Here is a 6,443-nt window from a genome sequence, read left to right as displayed (position 1 = left end):
AGAATGAATGTACATGTACTTTCACTGGGCGAATTGCTAGGCACATTTATTATAAGTACACCCCTTAGTGATAGCAATATTATTTCTGTAGATTGTAATGGAAGGACTGGATATCAGAACACAATGAGGGGATTTAGCAAAACTGGAGCAGACAGAATCTGGAGCAGCTGTGCATGGCAACCAATCAGCTTCTATCTTCAACTTGTTCAGCTTTGAAAATAAAAGATAGAAGCTGATTGGTTGCCATGCACAGCTGCTCCAGATTCTGTCTGCTCCAGTTTTGATGATTTGTGAAACTCCAATGTTGTTGGGGAAAGCAATCCTCTCCAGGACATCCCACATACATTACTAATATTTAACAAACGTTCTTGTAAATTCCTTCCCTACTTCTGTTCTGTAGATTCTGAGATGTTTTTTTTTGTTAGCACAAATGATGAAATCCATTACCATGAGTGCTAATTAGAAGTTCTGTCTTATTATAGTCGTAGTACAATAAAATATTCTTAGAGAGATATCAAACATGTAAAGCGACTTTACCATTTCCAGTGCAGTGCTAGGACTGTGATAGTCAATGGATACAACAATCACCTGGAATATGAATTGGAATGTTCTGGAATCTAAGAGAAGCAATGAGCCCATTATATCATTGGGGAATGAGAATTCTCAGACATTCTATTCACACCCTGATTACTGTGACCATGATTGTGAGGAAAATATTTTAAATGTTTCTCCAATTAGAGAAAATCAATGAAAGGTTATTTTTAATAAGAGTAAAGGATTTGCAGATAATAACTTGGATGAGGAATTACATGTTGTTGATTCTCTGTTTAGGTATGGAACATTTCCTTTAAGCTTTGCAGAGCTTTTCCTTTTGTTATGGATTTCCAGCCATCCGGTATTTCTGCTGGTTTTGCATCGTATTCTTCAGCAAACTTCTCATTAAACTGCACAAAAATATATTTCCAGTAATCTGATGACTCAATGCTGGGATCTGGTTGTATGGCCCAATCTGGATAGTATGTACGATACTCCTTGTATGGGTGCCATTTCTCTTCTGTGTCTGAATTTTTAAATTCTTCATTAGATACAACAGATGAACTACATATACCAGTGCTTAAGATTTGAGTATCATTCCATATGACTCTCCCCAATCCTTTGGGTCTGTGGATGGTAGCAAAGTGCTCCTTGTGTTCATTCCCTCCGGCCTCACAGGGGACACCACAGAATGGACATTGCTTCCCACAGCCAACAACCCTCCTGAACAATACATCCTGAGGCTTCACCGTCACCCTGGAGAGTACAGACTTTATATCCATAAATTGCAGCTCTGATAAAACTTCTGTTTCTGTATCTTGGAGGAAGAGCTGAATGTTAGATGAAAATTGACCAACATCAGCCGTGTTCTGGAAAGTGACCGCTTGCATCTCATTCTGTGGGATCACTAATTCTTCCTTTAGTATCTCACATACACTTTTCAGGAAATCTGAGACTGATGGACTTTTAACAGCGTTTTTTTCATTAAGAGCGTCTCTTATCTTTTTGCCCAGTGAAGAGAGCAGCTCTTCCTGTAATGGTTTTAGGATTCGAGGGGTTGCAAATGTTTCAGTGTAATTTAGTATCCAGGCTTTTGTATATTCCTCATATGACTGTGTATACTTTACATATTTCTGGAAGGACTTTTCTTTCAGCAGCTCCTTCAGTAAAAAATCTTGAAAAAATGTTCTACTGCTGAATTTCTTGTCTGAACTTACTATTCCATCCACTATTTTCTGTCCAAGATGGTGGAAAATATATTTCATCATTGCCGGTTTTAGGCATTTCTCACAGAATTCTTTGGCTTTAGTCTGATTTACATCTTTCTCTTGAAATATATTAATAAATGTGTCTAAATATCCAGACTTTAGTTTCTCCAAACAGAGTTTTGGATCATTTTCTCTAATGAATTTTTCATGCATCTTCTGAAACTCTCTGGAAGCTTTTCCAAGAATGTGAATCTTGATATCCAGTTCAAACTGAGTGGACAAATGAAGATTTTTGGACTCATTTTCAATCTCTGTTGTAATCATATGAAGTAATTCCTGGCAGTAGTTGTCACAATAGTCCTCTCCAGTTTCTTTCTTCTCTCTGATATATTGGTTACAGTTATCTATAAGAGAACGAGCAAAATCATTTATTTGGTGAAGATGTTCTTTTCTCTGCTCAAGACCAATTATTTTTAAAACTGCATCTGTCCATTTCTTCCACCATCCACTCTCAATATATTTCTCATCTATTTTGAAATCAGGTTGTATGGTATCTGCCAAGTCCTTCACACCCAGTAATTGTTCATTTACAGCGGATCCTTTATTGCTGATGTCATTTATCAGCTGATTGTACATAGATTTACTGACATTCTGTGTTTTTAATTTTTCTATCTGTAGATCTGTCAGTGTCTTCTTCCACATTTTCTCAAATTCTCTCTTTAACTGTACATTATTCAACTTTTTTTCCTTCTCTCTGCACTCTCTGAGGAGATCTGTGATTTTGTCTTCAATCAATTTCTGGGAATTATTTTGTATATTCTGAATCTTGAATTTTCCTTTCTGAAACCACCTCATCCAACTTCACAAGAGAATTCCTTTTCAATTCCTCCTTCAGGGACGTTGTGCTCAGAATAAAATCTTGTTTGTATCTTTCTATCAGATGAACATTTTCATTTTTTTTGTCAAAGTAGTTTTCCAGCAATTTCAATATTTTACTTTCTCTAATAATCAACAAATTGTTGAGCTCATTCTTACATTTGGAGCAAAGTTCATCACTTACACTCTCTGCAGTCTGAGTCTCAATGATTGTCTCTGTACGGATCATCCAATCATGGACATTTTTTCGGAACTCCCATTCCCACTGTGAGTATTGTATAGACAGTTTATTATAAGCTTCTGCCACCAGGCTGTTCCTGAAACTGAAGAGGAATTTCTCATGTTTTACAGCGTTCCATAAACTTCCTATCCATATTATAAAGTCAGGAATAGTTGAAGGCCTTTGCAGGGATTCTTTGCTTGTCATTAATTCTAATAAATACTTTTTTAATTCAGACACATGTTCACTGTACCCTGAATTTACTGGGGCCATTGCTGGGACCCCAAGCCAGAGTCCAGGAATGTACCAGTTGTCTTTCTCCAGGTTGTAGTTCATCACATCACTGAAAGTTTTGATTTCACTTTCCTTTTCCATCTCTGCAGCTACTTTTGTCATTTCATTCAGCTGTTCCAGAAGTTTTTTCCTGTCTCTCATATTCTTGTCATGAGCGGACACATCGCTCACATTCTGATGTACAAACTGGCAGTTGGGTCTCTTTCCTATTTCCTTCATTCTAAGAAAAGCATGGACCACAATCTGTAAAATATCCTTCATTTCTGTTGTATTTTCCATGGACATATTAATGATGGTGATATCACTCAACCCAACCACTAGTGTGGCCAGTTCATTGTCATGTTCATAACTGCCCTCCAAGGAAGCCAACTCTGGAGCTTTCAGCCCCTCAGTGTCAATCACCAGGATGAAGTCACAGCCCAGCTCCTCCTTGAAGTTCTCTTTCACGTTAAGAAGAGTCATGAAGGCTCCTCGTGTGCATCGTCCACTGGCCACCGGGAACTGCAGACCAAACATGGTGTTGAGAAGAGTGGATTTCCCCGTACTCTGCACTCCCAGCACAGTGATTACTCTCATTCTGCATTCTCTCCCTGTTTTGTTGTCCAGCTCATTTAGAACATCAGTTATCCACCGCAGATGAATGTTGGAGGCATCTCCATCTATCAGCTCCAATGGGAAACCATTCAACAAGAGATCGGCAGCAATTCCTGGCAGTCTAATAAATTGTCTTTGGCTTTTAGCTATTTTTTTTTCGTTAGTCATGGAACATTCAGCTTCATAAAACTGTCCCATCTCACGTAGGAAATGTTCAATTCCTAAAGAACTGTCAGAGATTTTCTGGTCTATTTGTCTGAGTTCTTCATTATTATTCTGCATATTGTTACATTTTTCTTTGTATTCAGTTTGTAGACTAGAAAGATGATCTCTAGCAACTGAATCAAGTTTAAATTTTATCCATTTCAGAAAATATTGTTTCTCAGTCTCAGACAAATGAGTGATTGCATCAATAAAGAGCATTAAACCACGGGGCAGATCATAATTATATTGTATCTCACGTAGTGAAGTATGTTTCTTTATCAGTTCATCTTGATATTGTTGTGTGTCTTTACCGCCTTGCTTTGTCATTCTGCAAAGTTCCTTTTCCACATTAGATAACTGTCTCCAGAGATCTCCCTGTAACTTCATAGTGTTCTTTTTATACTCGGACACATCTGTTATTTCTTCTGTAATTTTCTTTGCATGTTCCTTGGCCTTCTGACATTCAGGAACTCTCTCATCCATTTGGATGTCCAATCCATGAATTTCTTTCCCAAGGTCTCTCATATTATTTTCTTTTGGTGTATTGTTTAAGAAATCAATAATAGTACTTTGTAGCTTTTTTACAAATGCTTCTTCCATTGCTGTGCCTGCATGTATTATCACATTTGATTTTTTTAACTTTAGCACTGGCATTAAGTCCTGAAGGGTCTTCAGTGTCTGTGTACTCACAGTTTTGCCGGGACCGGGAGTAACAATAAAGTAATACTTGGTGTCAGTGGTAGGGAAGGATGATAACAGTGTGAATTCCCTCTCAGAAATTTCCTCAATGAATATAAACACAGCTGATGAAATTCTTGTCAGAAACCTGAACTGGTCCCAGTTGGTCTCCAGGTCTCCTCGTAGGTTGGTCACTGCGATGGGTTCTGGGAAAACATCAGACTTACCACAGGGAAAATACCAGGACATTTCCACCAGTCCATCAGATATTTCCCTCTTAATGTTCCCTCCAGCCATGTTGTCATGTATGAAGAAGTTATTATGTAGCAGAGCTGGATTAAGAACTTGGTTCAGGATTTTAGATTTGGATAATTTGTTTTTTCCCAATCTGACATAAGAGAAGATTGGCATAGAAATATTCACCACATTTTCTTCTCTGAATCCTTTTTTATCTGCTAATGACTGAGGTCTCCACTTCTTTACAATATCTCTCATTGCCCAAATCATGAGGGTGCAGTGTGACCCCTCACCAGCAGGGAGCAGCAGAGGGACAGCAAACTGACACATGGACAATTTAGTTACAATCTCTTGTTGGAGAAAACTGTCTGAGCAATGCAGGAGGAGACACAGGACATCCAGGGGGTGAATAGAGGCAGATGAATTATCACCTGGAACTAAAAAAGCATTAATTAGGTTGTCATCATCATCATCATCATTGTATACATCAACACCAGTAGACTGATTTTTCTCAAGAAGAATGTCTCTTGCAGTCCCGTTTAAGGCCATGAGTTTCTTTAAGTAATTCCAGGGAAGATCCTCCACAGTTTTCGGTGATCCATCATGCACATTCTCTAAGCCAACACTCAGGATATCTTTCAGGGTCAATTTTGAATTCAGGTAATTTTCCATATTCATTTTATTTGCAAGCTGATGAAAAGTAGTCTTTCTGGTATAAAGTTCTGTAAGAGAAGAGATGTTTAATGTTATCTGTTTCTACATTACCATTCAGTCCACTTACAAAATTGTAACCAACTGGAGAATACAGCAAAGTCAAGCAAGCTACAACAACCACAGTAATCCATACAATGACAGCGAGGGCCAGATTTATGTGTGAATAGGGATTGTTTAACCACTTTTTTTGCGATTTGGCACTGCGTTATTTTAACTGACGCTGTACACAAATAAATTAATGAGCTTTTTTTTTCTAACACATAGAGCTTTCTTTTGGTGGTATTTGATCGCCTCTGCATTTTTTTTTTTTGCGCTATAAACAAAAAAAAGCGACAATTCAGAAAAAAAAAAAAAAAAAAATATATATATATTTTTTTTTTACTTTCTGCTAAAAAACATTCCCAATAAAAAAAATTTAAAAATCTAATTTTTTTTATCAATTTAGGCCAATACGTGTTCTGTTACATATTTTTGGGTAAAAAAATCCCAATAAGTGTTTATTGATTGGTTTGCGCAAAAGTTATCGCGTCTACAAACTAGGAGAAAGATTTATGTCATTTTTATTTATTTATTTTTTCTTCTAGTAATGGCAGCGAACAGCAATTTTTAGCAGAACTGCGAAATTGTGGCAAAAAAATTTGACACCTATGTGACATATTTGACACTTTTGGGGGGACCAGTGACATTACTACAGTAATCAGTGCTAAAAATATGCACTGTCACTGTACTAATGACACTGGCAGGGAAGGGGTTAACATCAGGGGCAATCAAAGAGTTATATGTGTCCAAAGGGGGTGCTTTCTAACTGTGTGGGGGATAGGCTTACTGAATGAACACAGAGATCTGCGTTCCTAAATAAAAGGATCCCTGTGTTCATTACTGAC

General features: G+C 37.5%; 1 pseudogene across 1 annotated transcript; it reads right to left on the bottom strand.

Moving 5' to 3' along the window:
• Positions 1-825: 825 nt before the first annotated feature.
• Positions 826-5,532, bottom strand: LOC309557492 (up-regulator of cell proliferation-like; annotated as a pseudogene). The gene has a single exon. The product of its transcript is annotated as an up-regulator of cell proliferation-like (transcript).
• Positions 5,533-6,443: the final 911 nt, after the last annotated feature.

The sequence above is a fragment of the Pelophylax lessonae genome (assembly GCF_965119305.1).
Source record: "Pelophylax lessonae genome assembly, chromosome: 6".
Classification (NCBI taxonomy): Eukaryota; Metazoa; Chordata; class Amphibia; order Anura; family Ranidae; genus Pelophylax; species Pelophylax lessonae.
Note: the sequence above shows the minus strand (reverse complement) of the source record. Positions and strands in the feature narration are given on the sequence as shown.